Consider the following 20487-nt stretch of genomic DNA (forward strand, 5'->3'; position numbering starts at 1 on the left):
AGAACTGTTATGAGTGGGTAGGTTTGAGGTCCCTGCCATTATTTTTGTGTTTTTTTTTCTTTTGAAGGAAAACCAGGATGCCTCAAAGGAGGTTTTCAGATAGGGGTCTTTTATTTTTCTCTGTTTCCTTTTTTTAACTCTTGGGATGCCTCAAGGATGTTTTCAACCCAAAAATGGGCCTCAAGTTCCTCATGGAGGTTTTCACCTAGGTCTCTTATTGTTTTTTTTTCTTCTTTTTTTTCAAAGATTCAATAGCATTCAAGAATTTGGTGAGGTGTAATCTGAGACTCCTTGAATCACCATTACTACCTTACTAATGCTACTAATGAACTCCTCCCTTGACATATGCTTTTTGTAGGCTTTCAATCTATACCAATTGACAAGGGGGATACCTTATTCATCAATGATCCTTATCTAAATAGCCCCATTGTCATGGTACTTTTCTATCTCATACATGCTGAACCATCTGGTCATCAACTTGCCTTTGAAATCCTTGAACCTAGAGTCATTCAAGAGGGCCCAATCACCTTCTTGAAATAGTTTGTCTCTGATATTTTTGTCATGCCACACCTTTCTTTATATGTGAGTCACCTTTGTGTGTAGGAGGGCCTGCATCTTAAATTCATCTAACCCATTGAGTTGGATCAGCCTCTCTTGCTGTGCCCTTGTAACATCTAGATCCAACTGTGTTGCCATCCTTAAAGTGTTGTACTCAAACTCAATTGGAGAGTAGATAATTTTTCCCATAGACCAAATCATAAGGGGTGAAGCTATTGGTTGTATTCCAAGTTCTATTGTAGGCCCAAGTGGCCTTCACTAGTCTGTTAGGCCAATCCTTCTTGCTGCTTCTTCTAATGCTCTGTTGGTAACTTCTACTTGTCCATTGGCATGAGGCTGGTAAGGGGTGGACTTCCTGTGATTGATCTTATGATGACTTAACATATTCTCAATCATGTGTGAGGTTAATTGAGTTCCCTGATCAATGAATATCTCTGTAGGGTATCCAAACTTGTAAAACAAATTCTTCCTCAAGAACTCAACCAATTTCTCTTATGTGGCTACTTTGACAACTTTGGTTTCAACCCACTTTGTTAAGTAGTTAGTGCACACAATGATGTACCTTTTTTGTCCCGATGGAGGATCAATGGGCCCAATGAAATCCATTCCCCACTTGTCAAATGGCTCAAACTTCACTTGAGGTTGAAAAGGCATTTCATCCATGGGAGTAGGTTTCCCCATTCTTTGGCACCGATCACATTGGTTGTATATATTCTTGCATCTTTGTGGAGAGTGGACCAATAATAACCAACTGATAGTACCTTGAAGGATTTCCTTTTGGATACAAAGTGACCTCCATAAGGTGCATCTTGACAGACCAGAAGGATGTAAAAAACTTCCTTGTCCCTGACACATCTTCATAAAATTTGATCTGGGCCCATCTTGAAGAGATTTCCCCAATCCAAGTGAATGGGGCACATTTCCTGATAATTCTGCTCTTTTCCTTAGAAGAGATATTTGGAGGTGTTAGGGTCCTAAAATTTATAGGATCAAATGATGATTGAAATATTTCTTTTAGTATTTCAAATTGTAAATAATATTGCATATTGCAAATGATTTCCAAAAAAAGGATATATAAATGAAAATAAAAAATGAAAGGAGGGTATATATAGAAAAAATATAAAATAGAAAAAGAAAAAGAAATGACAAAAGAATCCCACAAAAAATGAATAAATGTGAATGTGATGCTAGTTGAAGTGCCATTTATAGTCCAATCATTTTGTAGAGAATAAATCCATGAAATTGTGTGCAACTTGTTTAAAATTCCACAATATCTATTTTTTTTAAAGATATAGTTTAATCATGTTCAATCATATTTCAATTTATGTCAATTAGATTAGAGTGAATAACTTAGCCAAATAGTGTAATCTTGGCTGAGATAAGATATGTAGAATAGGTGAATAAATTAATCCAACAATGTAATCAAGATTAATGCAGTTGACAGATTAGATTTATTGTTTGGTTAAATTTTTTAGTCCTTTAAAATGGACAAATAAATTAGGGTTTTCATTTTTAAATGAACTGTAATTGACTTAGTTAGATTAGTTTAGGAAAAAATGAAATTTATCTCAAGGAAGGTCATTTGTAATATGGTCATTTGTCCCAAGTTTGGACCTTATAGTAAAAAGGTATGCGAAATATTATATTTGATCTCGTTGGTATTAAACATCGTATATTTCCTGATCCCTAATTGTGATCCCATTTCCATCCAATGGCTCTAAGGCTTTTTCATCCTCCCTACTATGTTTCTCTTTATCAGTAAGGGGAGGGGGTCCGAAAAGTGGTTTGCCTGCCGCCACATGTCTTGCCCTCATCATTTGGAACCCCCCCCCCAATACCATAAACTGCTCTTACCCCCCTCTGAAAGTGGTTTTTCCCACTCCCACCATAATCCACACTCTGGTTATGCCACCCTCCACATCCAATTCACCTCCACTCCCCTACTGCCATGTATCCCCTTCTGCCTTTCACTTCCCACCAACGGTCTTGTGCCTTCGTCCGCCTATCCCTTGTCACCAAGTTAACGACTTTTAAACATTTTTGTTGTGGATCCCTCCCAATGCCTGGGTACTGTTGTTGAGTAAATGCAACTCCCAAATAGCTATTTGGAAAACATTCTTGCTCGATGTGTAAAAATATAAAGCCTGGTTTTCTTCCACAATCACACCCTTTTCTCATTTTTATGCTAATACAATGCTCTCGCCCTCTGACTTCTCACAGAGGATTTCCTCCAAACTCTCTTCCCATGCAATTAACGGTAATTCCCTACAATTTCTCATGTCACCCTCTCCAATTTTCATCCTGCTACCACGGTGGCTACCAAAGCTAAGACTAATGCCACTGTGGTTAACTTGATGCTCCCTCTCCCTGTGGATTTAGATCACATCCCCTAGCTGATAAATATTATAGAATCTCTGAAACACAGTGTTAATTCGACCTCTTTGAATTATTTTGTTGGTTTGGTGACACTTATCTTGGCCAGTCTGATGAGATTAACCTTTGGATCAGATGGAAGTGCACAGGAAAACAGGAGAAATGGTCTACTCAACCTTCACACAAATTTCCCTCCTTCCAAACTAAAACTTTCTTTAAACAATGTTCAATCTCAACTCAAACTAGAGAATATTTCGTCCCTGGCCAAAGATAACAGAATTAAACATTTGGAGGAAATGGTTATTAAAGCAGGCTTTGATCCTGACAATTCAAAAGCTATGGAAGAGGTGATTAAAGAGAAGAATTTTGATATACCATCTCTAAAGAAGAAATTAAAGATGCATGCGACTGAAGATCCCTAGGCAAAGGAGTTAGGAGAGACAAAGTTATGAAAAGAAGAAATGTTGAAAGTGCTGGTGGAATAGAGTGCACAGATTAAGGAAATGGAGGCAGAGATGGAAAAGTTGATCAAAGAGAAGGAGAAGACTTCTCAAGTAGCAGTGATTCCTCTTGACGCAGTGCCAATTGCATCCATACTTCAAACATATATTGTTATAGCATCTACAATAGTAGGAACATCTTCCTCTACAGTACCTCCTTCTTCAACTACAGATGATTCAATTAAGTTGGTCCAATCCTTGGAGAACATGTCTATACAGGGAGAACAAAAAAGGAAGTTAAGGCAGGATCTAAAAGTACTTCAGGGACAAAGAAATGGATATGAGAATTCTCTCACGAATGAGATGCAGAAATTCCGAACATTGTCCTAAAGATTGCAGTAGATGGAAAAAGACATTGCCATGGGTAATACCTTGGATCAGGTCAAAGAAAATATTTGGAAATAGATCAATGAATATATGATAGATATTTGGCCATTAATACAAACCATATTTGAGCACCAAGAACTAATTGATATCTAATGAAGCCATTGAATAAGTAAAAAAACAGTTGGGTGATGTTGTAGCGTTTTCTTCATAAATATGTACGAAAAGAACCCACTTAAGATTGTGGATGACAAACAATCTCAACAATATACATGGCTACTAAACATTGTAGATCTACAACAATTAATAGAAAACTTGCAAAAGTTATGATTGATGTCGCAATCATAGTTAAACAACAAAAGGAAATAGTAACAATTCAATCATCCAATGGAAACTAGATATACAAAGAATAGTTTTTATTATAATACTTGTGAAGGGAACAAATAAATTTTACTATCGCCCCCTATGGGATGGGTTCTTGCCTATCCTCAAACATCTTTGGCTTGTGTAGAGTCTCTCTCCTCTATAATGTATAATCCCAACAAAAATATGGTGTGAGACAATGAAAATAATCAGAGTTACAATAATGAGTGTAGTAATGAAAATAATCAAAAGTGAATAATGAATGGAAAACCCTTCTATTTATAACAAAATATTGAGTTATCCTTGAATAATGAGAAATAATGAAATATTATTAACCCCATTCTTGGAATAACCACTTGGAATATTTTATTATATTTGATTAGGAGAGAAAAAATATTTAAACTTTTATTTAGAAATAATAAATAAATAAATTATTTATTTATCATCTCAAGGAATTGGTTAAGGAATAATAAACAAATAATGATTTATGTAATTATTCCTAAGGGATTTAGTCAAATTTTACAAGGAATAATAATTAATTATTTCTCCCACCAAGCGTTCAGGAAGAAAACTCATACTAAGTAGTATCTTCATGCTAGCTCCCATCATTTCCCTGCTCAGAAGTTGGGTGTTCTCAACACGCTTGTGACTCATGCACTGAGAATCTTCAATGAAAAAAACATCAATAGAGAGAAAGCCCATCTCCTTAATGTTTTTGTTAATAATCGTTATAGTAGGAACTAGGGAATAAAAGCTTTCCTTAAAGCTAGCAAAGGCCCCAAGGTTAAGGGAGAACCTAAGGATCGAGTCTTAGGGCTTCATCTCCCTTTCATCCAGGGGACCACGAAAAATATTACGGGGATCCTCAGAAAGCATAATGTTCGCTATACCTTTAGACCGCTTAGCACCATCTGTAGTTCCATTAGATCTGTAAAGACCCCATTGAACCCAAGGACATGAAAGATGTCTATGTTATTCCTTGCTCCTATGGGACCCCATATGTTGGTGAGATGGGGTGTTCTATTAATCAAAGGATTCATGAAAACTCAGTTGACATTAAACATGGGGGGGACCGGTCTTCCACCTTGGCAGAGCACGTGGAAAAGACCAAGGATCACATATGCATTGAGGAGGCCTAGGTCATTCCCAAGATTACTCCTTTTCGTCACCGGAAATTCAGGGAGGCAATTGAAATTGAAAGAAGGCTGAGGAATGTCAATAGGGATGACGAATGGAAAATTAGCAGTTGTTGGATCCATGCCCTTTCTTCCTAGCTGCCCCTTTCCCCGTCTCACTCCCACCCCTTGTGTTGTTCGTTTCTATGAGGTCTTCTTCATTTCCCCCCCTCGTTTTCTAGATCATCTGTTTTCCTTTTTTCCTTCCCGTCTCTTGGGATTTTATACATTTTAGGATTTTATTTCACTCCTTCTAGATTAAATATTAGAACAAAATGTTTGAATAAGTAATAAAATCCTTTTAATTAACATAATAAACAATTCAAATGAGTATTGTCCATTCCTAAACATTGATGAAGGAATTCCAAAGGTATGCAATTTTTATCTTACCAACCCTTTATATATAATTAAATAAAATTAATATTGAATTAACTAACCTATTAGAAAAAAGCTATATTCTTTCTAATTTAATTTCCATGTTAGTTTAATTAGGATAAAATTAATAAATATCCAATCCTGTGGGATTCCTTATAGTTAGTATGAGGTCATTATTTAACTAATTTAATAGGTTATCTATTTTATTTTATCTTATTATTTCATATAAATTTAATGATATATGTTTTATTCATTTATATAGTTTTATTATTAATAATAATTGGATCTATTAATAGGTACAGTTCTTGGTAATTAAATACAAACATTTACTTTTTAGGGTAATAAATATATCAAACTAACCCTTAAATTAAATAACTAACTACTTGTCTATTTAGTTTTAATACAAAGGCCAATTAATAGATAATTGATTCGTACTCTTAACAATTAATTACTAGCATATCCTTTATTCAAATATGGTAATAAATATAACTAAACTAACTTACAAATTAATTAACTAGTTATTTTTTTCCTTTCCCTATCCCTTGGCCTTGTTGCCCAGTCAAAGATAGTCGTTTCTTAGTAGTTGTTGGTCTAGTCTACTTTCCCAGTCAAATATAGTCGTTTCCTAGTCAAATATAGTCATTGGATGACCTGCTCTCTCCATTTAACAAGCAACCATGATCTGGTTCTTCAACTTGTCGTGATGATGAAACACACTCATCGGTTAGAAGCACCTCGACAAATGAATTATGATGTGATTTTCGTTGAAGACTCTTCTCAATAAACGTGATATGGATCACAGAAGCCTAAATTCAATAATTAGTGATTAATTAATTATTCATAGAGAAAAATAAGATAATTAATAATTTATCTATTGATTTCTCATAATTGGGTCAAATATGACAAGGAATAATAATTGAACAATGGTTTAATAAATTATTCATAGAAGAAAATCAAATAAATAGCAATTTATTTGATCATTCTTCATGGGTTTAACTATAAATTACTTAACAAAGGTGGTTTATTAAATAATTTCTCATTGCAAAAACGATTTTTCTATGGTAAAATTGGCTTTACATGGTGTACTTCAATCCATCTAGTAAATTAGGCTATATGATCAATTTTTTGGTGATAAAAGATTGCCCCCCAACGTACGAGTGTTAGGAGCAAAACGTATGACCGAAGTACGTCGTAAAGACACAATCACTAGACAACACAAGGGAGTCGCACACACACACACACACACAGAGAGAGAGAGAGAGAGAGAGAGAGAGAGAGAGAGAGAGAGAGAGAGAGATACCAATAAATTTGAAGTGAAAGAGGATAGAGACAGTGGGGGTGAGACTAATGAAAGTCTCCTTTTATGTTGTGGTACCAGACCTCAATGAGGTGGGGGAGGCATACCCATATCCATTGAGATAACTTAGTACAAAAATAATTGTGCACCCAGAAACATAAAACTGAGCAATGAAGTACATGTTGAATGGCACATGACATGCTCGCATAACAAAGCCAAGAAATAATAAAATATATCCCATATACATAATTCACCTGGAAAACACATGAGCCATGACTGAATACAAGAATATTTGAGTACATGCGGTATAAGGATCCTTATCTCAAAAAATGGGTGGGAGGGAGGGTAGAACAATAAGAGAAGACCTGTTAAATAAGGAAGGTCTCTGAAAATTGAATGGATCATCTGAAGGAGACATGCATGCTATGGACACTGTAATTGGTAGGAACTGACCCCATCAACTCTACGGAACTGCATTTGATGTTGTAGCATTGAATGCATTCATCTGTCTGAGGGGCTACCTGAAGGGCCACACCCTCATGTGTTCTGAAACATATCACACACACCCAAGAATCACTGGGACACTCTGATGCATCACTGGACCATCAAGTGTATGGATCATGAACGTGAAATAACCAAGTCAAAGGGAAATAATGAGTCCCTTTTCTCAATCTAAGGTACCAAACAAGAATGGAAGTTGGAACCAAGATACATTGCCCTCTAGGCCGTTCTTCTGAAATAAATGAGCTGATGTCGACAAAATAGGGCCCGTGATAGGTGAGGCAGTGAGGATCCTCAACTAAGGCACGAGGGAAAATAGTAATGTGATTGATGGACTGACACCAGGGAGAATTGACAATGTGGGATTGAGGAACAAACATATGACTTCCCTTGTCATGTCATAAATTGCATGGTTGACCTGGCAGTGACTGAGTCAACTCCGGAGGGGATGGGGGACAGTATGACTCGAGGACAAAATGGGTAACACAGGATCAACAATCTGAAAATATGGATGGAATATTGTGACATGATACAATGGGATGTGAAACATATTCCATGGATATAAGGGTGACTCATCGCAGATGCTCTGAACAAGGGTGACTTGATGACACTCCCACACATAATAGGCTCGATGGGGACGATGAATGCATCAGTAAATTATGGTTACTCATGATGAAAATCGACACATGAGATGAAAAGTGCCAAGGGAATGTGGTCCCTAAAGCACAAGTGTCGCATATGAAGAAATTTGATTTTGAGAGGCGACAAAGTGACCCTTCTTGGAAAAATGGCTTTCCGGTGAAGTCTCAAATCATCAAAAACTATGACCCATTATAATACTTGATGAGATATTTCCAATAGTTCTAACAGTTCGTCAAATTGAGTTACAGTTTGGTCGCAATGGGTGATAGAAAAATTGTGGATTTTTTTATGAAAGGGTGTTTCCCTCCAAATTGAATTCATTTGCTAAATGAGATGTGGTGAATTTGGAGAGGAGGAAGAGGCCCTAAATCTTATCGAGATCATAGTAGACAAACTAACCATTAGATTAAAGATATGTGAATTTCAAGAAAGTGGCCTTACTTGTCTAAATATGGCCTTAATGCTTCTTGGAATGATGGCTCCTGGTGAAGAATTAAGGGAAGAAGAAAACAAGAATGAACTAGTAGAGGAGGTCTAGAATCATTCTCACTCACTAAGTAAAACATGGGGACTATGTGGACATAGATTAGAATATTTGAAGATGTGTTATCAAACATCTATGATATGCGATGTGAATATGGCTCGCCGAAAGGGCCGATAGGACAATCTATACAAGGAATGGGAGGATAATCAATCATACCTAGATCCAGTGGGATCTAAGCTGAGACTTATGTTAATCAATGGAGAAGATGGCCAGGGGAAAACTATCATGCCCTCAAGCATGGCATACTTCTCGTAAAAATTTGTAATCGAGGGACTAATTTGGTATACAAAGCTGGGAATGATGCCCCTTAGCAGGAGGATTTTGTGGAGTGCCATTGTGTTTTGAGTGATCGAAAAAGGGATTCAAGCATCTCAACCCAGCTTGGAACAAGATCCTCAAAAGGATGATAATGAGATGTAGGGGCCTATGTGTCCCCCAGTATGTTATGGGTGTATTGGATGTATTTAGAGTGGTGGACTCCAAATACTTATATGTCTTATGTGATACATAATATGATTATGCGTTTTATATGACGATGATGGTTCACCATGCATTGTGTTTATGATTGTATTCTGTGGTATACATTTGATAAATGCCAATCTAGAATGTTATTTTGAATGGTATCTACATAGTTATTTTGGGCTCTAGCAGCATGACTGAAAGTAATGGTTTCAAATTCACGTACCAACAACTTAACTCGTAGATATTGTCTAAATAGAGTTTGGTTATGCACATGATACACACCATTCAATTGCATGAAAAGTAGCAAGAAATCTGAATGAACATGAAGATGAAGGATGCAATGAGCAAGGGAATTGACTAACAAACCTATCGTTGCATCATATTCGACTTGGTTATTAGCAGCAGATCCCATGCACATTCCTTTTGAAAGGACTAATGATGCAAGGGTGTAAAAATGGCCGAGGATTTTGAGGCTAGATTCCGAGAGAAGAGACTCATACTGTCGACATGAATGATATATGGTGTCGATGATGGATCCATCTGAAAGGTGAAAATAACAATGGATGAGATGATGCAATATCCCTAACTTCATCGCATAAATAAAGACACACAAATCAAAGGGATGTGTTACGAGTGACATTTCTTGAGGTAGAGTGCACTGGAAGAATTAGGAAGGAAATGGCCTATAGAATCCTCCAAAAATATGCCCCCTTGCCTAAGTGCAAGGGTAATCAGGGGTAGACATAGTTCCATGATATCCTTATCAGAATGGAAGATGGGAAGATGGGAGGAAGACTGACTACATGATGCGGTAACGGTACCTAGTGCATCAAACTTAGAAATAAGGTTCACATATGCATCATCTTGAAGGGTAGATGATGGGCTAGTAGATGGAGGATCTATGGATGTTGAGACCTAGGATTCTATCAAAAGAGGTTCGATAGATGTGCATGCAGAAACCTCAGAAAGCTTTTTCTATGAGGAACTCAAGGATGACAAAAAGTAAGGGATATGGCCAGTGGTGTCCATCATCTCGACATCGGGGGCAGGGATCATCCTGGTGTTACCAGAGTCCACCTGTTCTAGTTTACTAGTGGTACCAGAATCCACGGGTAGAGGAGTAGTTGTTCCACTAGTGCTTCAAGGAAATCATGAAATTCATCAAGACGAGGGAAACAATGGGAATAGTGACCATGATGATCACATAAGGCACAAGGGTGATTTGTGTGCAATGTTCTAAGATTCTTTGGTGGACCTAGCAAGTTAACATGGACTTTAAGGATATTTGACTCAAGGAACATTTCATGAACCAAAGGTTTAAGATGAGGAAGTTTGGCACAATTATTGGTGGCATGCCTAGCAAATTTACACAAAGAAGATGAAGGTGACGGATTTAGGGCCTTAGGGGCTGGAAGAGATTGGAGAGCCTTGTCTTTCAGTTCTTTCCTCTTACATTCCCCCCCTTTCTGGATTCTTGTGCAATAGGAGTGGGTTCCTATTAGGGTTGTGATGGAACGAAAGTAGCGGAAGGGGCTGTAGGGAATAGTTGAACTGGGGTCAAAGCATGATAAGGTCATAGCTGACGAGGAGGAATGCTTGTAGGGGGATCGATGAACCATAATGAGATCCCCAAAGTCATGTTAGGAAGGACCATCAAAGCCATGAGAGGGATAGAAAATACTCCTCGAGGGAGGAATAAGAAAGGTATCTTGCCTATAGGGTAATGTCCCGATGGAATAACTCCTGGATGGTTGAGACCTAGAACAATAGTTCCTGTTGGAAACACAGGGGAGACACCCACAAATGGAGGAGGTCCTGGATGGGCGGATCAAGAGGGCTTCGGTAGGATGTCGATAATAGGGTGTTGAGGAGCTAGTCGTTGATCAGATGTACCAGACTACTTGAGAGCAGCACGTGATGCGTGTAACATGAAAACACTCATAGAGTTAGGCTTTGAGATGATAGGGGGAGGACTAGGAAAAGAACCCAAAAATGAGGAATCGTTGCAGACTCCAGGTGAGACACTGGTTATAGGAGGTGAGGATTGCTTATCTGACATTGACGAGATAACGGACTCAGGGGTGGTCATGGATTCTGGCTCATAGTAAGTCAACTAATCGATGGTGAAGATCTTCCTTTCATGGGGGAAGCACATCTTGTGGAACACTGCAGATGTGATGACTGACATGGAATATGTGTAACTATGACCTAAGAGAAGGTTGTAATTTAAAGGGGCTTCAATAACCTCAATGTCGACATGAACATTCTTTCCCACAATGTTCACTGGATAGTTTTGGTACATGCCGAAGGGTTGGGAGGAGAGTCCATCCCAAGCACACAAAGTGATGGTGGAGGGGGAAAACTCAGGTGACTTAAGTTGTTTCCAAATGATAGCAGACATCACACAGGTGAATACACCTTCGTCAATAATGCATTGGGAGATTATGTCATTACGAACTCGAATTGGTATTTGAAAATCAATAGATGAAGGAAATGTAGGATGTTTTGATGTACCAATAGGGAAGACAATCAAATGATCGTTAGAAGGATATAATGTGCCCAAGGTAGTTAGTAGAGCTTTCTTTTTATATGGGCACAACTGGAGGACTTCCAAAGTCAACATGGTAGCAGGTGACTATGCCAAGTCATCTACTATACTATATGTATGGGAAGCTTGGTTAGAAGTCACATTATGACGTAATTTTCCCTTGGGGTTCTTGGGAATTGCCTCAACATTAGGTTGAGGGATCTGTACCATACCATTTGGTGTCATAAGAGGCTCAATAGATGCTTGGTTTTGGACTCATTGGCATACGAAGTTGATGGCTTATCATATTGATGCAACTGATTTTGCAGGTTGATATCGGAGGGGTTAACCTCATAAGAGTTCATCATAAGGATTTGGTAGTCACCAAGACCAGAAGGTTGGGGGGCATGGGCTTCTTGACCTGGTTGAGGTTCAGTAGCCACAAGTCCTTGCTGAGAGAAAGGATTTGTAAGCGCTTCCGGTTGAGATGGCACAGGATTCTAAGGCTATTGTTGACCTCTAGAAGCTTCTTGAGCTTCACAAATTTGGCCCATCTGGGGTAAGAGAGGAAACTCATGCGTATAATGGCCAAGGACACCACAACATGAACAAGATTTGTTCATATGAATAACCTTGTTCTACTTGGGCTAACTTCCCTGTTTCTAGTTGTTATTGTTAGGCTGGTTCCCCTGGGGTTCACTAGGTTGGTTACCTTGATTACCCTGGTTATCCTTGTTACCCTTCCCCTTATTCTTTTTCCTCAAATTTTGGGGATTGGTCACACTCTACTACACAAACACCTGACCTTGAGAGGGTGGTGGCTGTTGGGGCTGAGGATGCATGGGAGGCTGTGACGCTAATGCTTGAGGGGATTGAGCACTTGAGTGTACAGAAGGATGAGCAATGGTTTGGTAGACAAGTTAGGGTCCTGAAAACATGTTGCTAGTAGGTGGGGAATGAATGTTAGAGAAACTGGTACCCCCCTGCAAATATCCATAACTTTGCTACGTATATGGCGAAGGATGTGAAAGGGTTCGAATGGTACCATCGGAGGTGTGAGATGCCCCCAATGCATTAGAACTTCCAGGATGAGGGAGGTTTGAATGACAATATAGACATAACCATATTGCACATAAATCAGGTCATATCTTAGAGTGGTATGGAGAGATTCTTCCTCTATTCGAGGAAAATGGGATGCAACATCTTTTGTAATGGGTCATAAAAGGCTCCTAAGAAACCAATCTAGATAGACACGGTCTTCGAAGATTGGGGCACAACATGTGCTCCTCCTTCGATGCCAATCTTGAACATGGTCGGAAGGGTGAGTGGTAGAAGACTGATGGAATGAGGTCAATAGCTCCATACCAGTGTCGTACCAAAGAGGTAACTATAAATATGAAAGGAACGCTTTAGCAAGCATTGTGAAAATGAAATGAGGTGTGGCAGGCTGGTCTACATACCATTTTGCAGCGTCTCCAATGAGCATTTGTTGGAATAGCCGAAGAAGAGTGGAGTCATCGATAATGGAGTTGGACAAACACCACATGTGGAAGGATCGGACATGGCTGCTAGGATCCTCTCCAACATTACCCTCAAACTTTTGGATGTATGAGGGAAGATTAGTCGGCATAGAAGGCCAACCAACATCGTGGTGGATGGGTTTTTTTATCAACTCACTAAAACATGGTAGACTTAACCCAACCACAAAAGGGAGCATGGGAGTTTCCAGAATGGTTTCTGAGACTATTCTGCTAGATTTGATCACCAGAGTAGAACCAGAGCCAACACTAGGTTGGGTTCTTGCACTAGCTGTAGGTCCAGACATGGTGACAATATGCAATGAAGGAGGCTCAGAATCAAATGAGGAATCAGATGATTTAGGAGAAGAGACAATATCGGGACTCAGAGGGCTATGAACTTGAACACGACGGGGAGGGTTAATATGCCCAAGAAGAAACTGGGGGTGAAGGATTTATAATATCCACGACAAACGCCTTGGTGGTGCTATGGTGGTATGACACACGTGACACATAAATGGTGAAGGGATATCAACAATATTCCTCTGTCTCGATGAGGAGAGATAAATTTATTTTGTTAATTCTTGGCTTGGCGATGTAAAACAAGCACCCTTCTATTAAGGTGTGCTTGTGTGTGCAAGTGTATTTATTTATTAAGCCTAGATTATGTTTGTAAAAAACAAAATAGCTTGCTGAAAAATAAACTGAAATTGATAGCAGAAAATGAATAGCAAAACAATTAACTAAACCCCACCCAAAATGGGTTTGCAAACACTGCATGGTTGGTGGCAAAATCAATTGAAAAACACACTAAAAAGGTCAAGAGATCTAATTGTCAGTGTGATCGGGATCAAGTGACACTAGGTTGCTGGAAAGTGGTGTAGCTACAACAAAAACCAGAGAGGAAGATTACTGTAAAAAGATAGGGAGATGGGCAAAGAACCTAGAGCAATCGATCAGACCCTAAGGCCAATGACCAAACAAGGTTTATGATGAAACTTTAGATGGACACAACCTATCTTTGGAGATTTGAATAGAAGGGTATAGATCTGGAAAATATGGCTAAAAGTGCTACCAAAAACTGAGACTACTCACTCAGCTAAACTCCTCCCATGAAGGTGGAAGTGTACTAGAAGCCCTAGGGGGACAAATTCCACTTCAACGAGTAAATCAAAGTAGATGAAGGCCTAAGAGGGATAATATAGAGGTCAAATAACCCAACAGATAGCTCTTAGCAAAATCTAGAAACAAATCTTATAAAGACCTGGAAACGCTAAAATCGTAGGTACTGACCTATTTTTAGGTGAGATCGCACTTTTTGGGATGAAAGGTGTACTTTGGCCTCCATATCACACTTTTTGGGCCAAAAAGTGTGATTTATTCTCCTTGATTCCTGGTTGGGAAATGTCAGAAAAACTGTCATCTCTGTCGTGGCTAGTTGTTGTGACCTACAAAAAAGACAACAAAGCTTGAGGAAGTCAGAAATTTAATAGATCTAGGTTCAAAAAGATAGAAAACAACATTAAGAGACTGAAAAAAGAGGAAACCCTAAGCTGAAAACTGAAGGCACCCAGGTTTTTGGATCTGAAGTATAAAACTAGTGGAGTCGCCATTTTTGTTGTAGTGTTTTCTTCTCAAAGATGTACAAAAATAACCCATTTAAGATTGTGGATGACAAACAATCTCAACAATATAAATGGCTACTAAACATTGTAGATCTACAACAACTGATAGAAACAAAACTTTCCAAAATTCTGATCTATGCCACAATCATAGTTAAATAAAAAAAAATAGTAATAACTCCAATCATCCAATGGAAACCAGATATACAAAGAATAGTTTTTATTATAACACCGGTGAAGGCAACAAATAAATGTTACTAGTCCCCCTCTATGGGATGGGTTCTTGGTTATCCTCAAATGTCTTCAGCTAGTGTAGAGTCTCTCTCCTCTATAATGTGAAAACCCAACAAAAATATGGTGTGTGATAATGAAAATAATTAAGTTGCAACAATGAGTGCAACAATGAAAATAATCAAAAGTGAATAATGAATGGAAAAACCTTCTATTTATAACAAAATATTGAGTTATCCTTGAATAATGAGTAATAATAAAATATTATTAACCTCGTTCTTCCAATAACCACTTGGAATATTTTATTATATTTGGTTACGAGGGAAAAAGTATTTAAAATTTTATTTAGAAATAATAAATAAATAAATGATTTATTTATCATCTCAAGGAATTGGTTAATGAATAATAAACAAATAATGATTTATTTAATTATTCCTAAGGGTTTTAGTCAAATTTGACAAGGAATACTACTTAATTAGTGATTAATTAATTATTCCTAGAGAAAAATAAGATAATTAATAATTTATCTATTGATCTCTCATAATTAGGTCAAATATGACAAGGACAAATAATTGAACAAGGGTTTAATTAATTATTCCTAGAAGAAAATCAAATAAATAGAGATTTATTTAATTCTTCATGGGTTTAACTATAAATTACTTAACAAAGGTGGTTTATTAAGTAGTTTTTCACAATGAAAGAATTTTCACTATGGTAAAAAGTCCCTTACACGGTGTACTTCAATCCATCTAGTAAATTAGGCTATATGATAAATTTTTCAGTGATAATAGGTGACAAAACCAATGAAGCTACTGAGCTCATCAAGTTCCTCAACTCTAAAATCAAACAAGAATTAGAAGAGTTTGAGGTTGAAGATAGAACATAAACTACACTAGAGGTGAAAAAGATGTTGACGAAGAGATATTTGATGAGGCAGTTTGAAGAAAAGTGTCAGATTTTGGAAATTGGTGTACAGAGGTTCTTCAACAAGCTAGAAACCCTCTACAAAAAGGGGCTTCCTAATTTATTAGTAATAAATGATAAGCTCAGTACGTGGTCTGAATACAATGAGAAATTGATGATTAAGGCTAAAGACAGTTCTAAATTTACAGGAGGAAGAATCAGCATGACTGGAAAAGAATTTTTGGAAGCGTTGACATACGATCTGGATATCCAGTACGAAAAGCATATCTTTATCTCTAAACCTACTTTTTCTAAATACAGTGAAGTAGATGAGGTTTTCAAAAAGTTATTGAAGACAACTATACCTAGTAAGTAGTGCTGGGATAAATTATGCAAATTACTATAGTACGAAGAGGATTTGGTTTTGTAACTCATCACCAAGAAAACAACACGATTCGAAGGGTCAGACGGTCAATAGTTCCACCAATTTAGTGCCACTACTTCAGATAGTTCAATTTTTCATAATTTTTTGTAATAAGTTTTATAGATTCAGTTTAGGAAATGCTAAATACATCCTAGTTGGTTTTGAGAGGATTTTTTGTAAATATCTTATAAATACTTCTCTTTTAGAAGTATCAAGGGTTGATTTTTGTTGATATCTGTGTTACACAAAGATATTGTACCTTTTATTGGATGGGTTGATCAGTAATAAAAGGAGATTTTCATAGGATTCATGTGTTAGACTATCTCGTGATGTGATTCTCTCACTGTTAATGTGTTATTTATTTGATTCCATGCTTATGTTTTCTTAATCTGAATTATTTTATAGAAAATTAATGACATAATTTATTAAAAAATACACTCTGATTCCGGGTGTGGATAATTTAAATGTTTTCTTATGATATCATGTTAAGGAATTATTCATTTCTCTTTAACTTCATTTGAACTTATATCTTTTTTTCCACTCCATTTCATTTTAATATAAAGGATCCAATTAGTCAAGCTACCTTTCCTTGTGAAACTCCTTTCCAAAAGCTGAAATAGACCCCTTTTAAATTGTAGACTCCATATCCCAATGGAATTTTCAGGCACTTAATCAACCAATCCATTTTTAAATCAAAATTCTAACCTTCATAACTAGCTTAATATATAATGCATCAAAAATAAATCAAATAGAGATATCCCTCTCTAAAGCTAGTAGGGCTAGATCCTAGCTTCCAAAGTTGTTTGTAACCTCGGAAAATTATAGAGTGCTAACATTTTGGCAACCATATTGGGTAATTAAAAAAATCCTCCATTTCATTTTCATAAGGTTAACTTCCCTAGTTTGTAAAAATTTATTTCAGAAAGAGTAATGAAACAAATTTTAGAAATAAAGGATTAGAGGTTGTTTTCTACATGTAATATTTGGCTCCAAAAATAGTTCACACCTTATCTCATCCTGATCCAAATCCTCCCAAAATTTTAGATGATCTTGAAAATTTAGTAAGGAAAATAAGTTTAGCTAAAATTCAAGGAAGTAATATTCCCCTTTCTAGGGAAAATTCCCTTCCTGAAAACCTCGATAGCATATAAGATATCCAGTTTACGATAAAATCTAAAAGTGTTGTTTATCAGATAGTGATTGATGAATCTATTATTCAACCTTATAAACATTTAATATCATCTTTTGAACCTGATTTGGATGAGAAAGCTCTCTAGAACATTGACAAACTGTAGGATATTGTGTCAGCACTTGATCAAGATGTACACCAAGCCTCTATGGAACAATCTGTTGAAATGTCTATTCTTACTATTACAGTATCATCTCACTATTACCAATCTATTCATCTTACATCAATTAGCCCCACCCCTTTTTTAATATCTACTACTGTTCTAATTGTACCAGAGACAGTAACCCAACCTATCCCAATAAATCCTATTTCTACACCTCCCTTAAGACCACACATTGTTCAACCTAACATGGTTGTTCATTATTCTCCCTTGGTTTTCCCTCCACAGTTGCATCCTATGCCCCATATTATCGAATCAGAATTCCTCAATTGGATGCTACTAATGTTGTTAGTACACAACAACACATAGATAAAATGAATGATTTCTTTGATTTTCAGGAAGTGGAAGAAAGTGATATAAATATGAGGTTTTTTTCTTAGAGTTTAGGTGGAGAGGTAAGAAAATGGTTTAAAAATTTAAGTAGCAGGTAGTATAGCGAACCTTACTGCCTTTCATCAGTCTTTCATAAATAGGTGGGAATCCAAAAAGAGTCCTCCTCAGATCCTTAATGAATATAAAAATCTAAAGAGAGTACCTAATGAGGCTATAGAAGAATTTTGCGATAAGTTTAATAAGGTTTACAAAGCAATTAAAGATGACATTAAACCTCCCCTGGGCTTGGCCCTGTGTTATAGACATTTTTGGGCACTACAACCCCAATCATACATGTCCATAAACCAAAGGCTCCTGAGTCCCTAAAAGTGTTGTTTCATACCCTAAAAGAACAAGGTCAGCTGATTACATCATCTCCCAGAAGTTCTCCACGGGAAACTACTCAGAACTGGTCAAAACTGGACCATATAGGTTGCTCAGTGCTAAGGGTGCAATGCATCCCACCTGCCCAATGTAAAGGGTACGATGGGCAAGAGTGGAAAAATGGCAGAGACAATTTGCGAGGTGGATGATCATAGAATCTTCCAAAAACTTCTCCTATGACACTTGCCTCTCTGAATTCGCCTAGGGACGAGTAGGAGATCATCAATCTCCAAGTGGAATCAAGAACTATCAGAGAGAGGACACTAATAAAAATCGCAGAAGCTGACTCACCCCCCTGCAATCATCTATATATGGATCCCTCATTGTTAACGGGAAAAGTGTCTACTCAGAACGCCCCTATCCCACTAAGGTGTGACAGTACCTTAGAAACAAACAAGGAAAACTACTTTCGTATTCTTCTTTATGAACTATAAACGAATAGGAATAGGATGAACCAACCTGTGTCTGGCGTTAGTCCTTTGATCCAATCTCTCTCCCCTTTGACAGCTTCCAGCTACCTGCTCCCTTACTTGCCCAGCTTCACCAAGTTCCTGCAAGATCACAGAAGAGGAAAACTACACAAAGACATGGATTTACATTCATAAACAGCTTAGGATCAGATTTAAGCTAAACATGCAAATATAACAAAACATCATTGATACATAAGCATGTAGGAGAAACTCAAATAGTTTTATTGATATCACAAGAAGGTCCAGGAGGAGTTACAACCGATGATTCCTGATCCATCATCAACCCCCCAGCAAAGGAATCCCCTCTTCACCTCCAACAAAGCATAAATCACCCAATACACTGATCTCTATCTCAAAACCAACAAAAATTCTCTGCAATATACAAAATTCCAGCCCCTGGATCTCTGGGATGAGGGATCCATATATAGATGTATGCAAAGAGGATGAGTTAGCTTATGATTTGACTAGTGGCTTCTTTCTGTCAGTTCTTGCTTCCACTTGGAGACTGAGAGCCTCTTACTCATCCTTGGTCGAACTCAGTGAGGCAAGTGTCATTGGGGAAGACTCTGGAAGCTTCCATTGTCTGTCCACCTCGCGGAATGACACTTCCATTTGTCATTTCCCGCTCAGCGCACCGTGGTAGTGCATTTAGGTGCGTTGCAACGCGCCTAACTAGTGTACTGGGGTGCTATGCAACGCAGCTAGCTAGTGGAGCAGCTGAAATGATCCTGATTTGACTGATTCTGAGCAGTTTCTGGTGGAGAACTTCTGGGAGAAGCTGTAATTGGTTGACCTTGTTCCTCTAGGGGTAGGAACAACACTTTTAGGGACTTATGATCCCTTGGTTTATGGACATTTTATGCTTAGAGCTGTAAGGCACAAAAATGTCTATAACAGTTGCCCCCTAAAGTATGAGGCCGTTTATCGGGTGAAATGCTTTATTAGGAGGATCCGAAGTTCTTTCAATGCTGGGAGGAGACCTGTAATAAGATATAATACAATACATTATCTTCATACTGTTTTCATGATCTAGCTGAGGCGGGCATTCCCATGCTCAGCTTCATAAACTCATTTTTATGTACACAGGACAGACAATCGTCTGATGGTAGACTAATGATTCTGATGAAGTCGTCATCCTTTTGGTAGGATGATTATCTGTGCTGCAATGCTGTACATGTCAATGTTTTTATTTTTCCTGAATATATATCGCAACCCGGATGGATGAAACTAGATCCGGGGTCTTCAATCTCGTCCGATCTTCACTCGAAGTACAAGTCGATCCATGTGAGAAATGTTTTGAAGTCGAACATGGAAATACATCGCTTGATTACCAGTCTATGATGTAAACTGTTAGCAAGCGCGAGAGGAATCACCGATAATGATTATGACCCTCAAGGTACTGCAGTACAATTCACGTGGTGTGAATAAAGGACTTGGTGTCAAACACCACGCAAAATCTTTCTGTCGAAGGTCATTGATGTATACCTGTCGCCGGAAGTGAGAAACTTGCCATTGAGGCATGCAAGCTTCAAAGTACTGAATGGGGTGTTCCTAGATCAACTTCTTGGATAATG

This window comes from Pinus tabuliformis, chromosome X (assembly GCF_031772625.1).
Source record: "Pinus tabuliformis cultivar Carrire ecotype Pingquan chromosome X, CPIR1, whole genome shotgun sequence".
NCBI lineage: Eukaryota > Viridiplantae > Streptophyta > Pinopsida > Pinales > Pinaceae > Pinus > Pinus tabuliformis.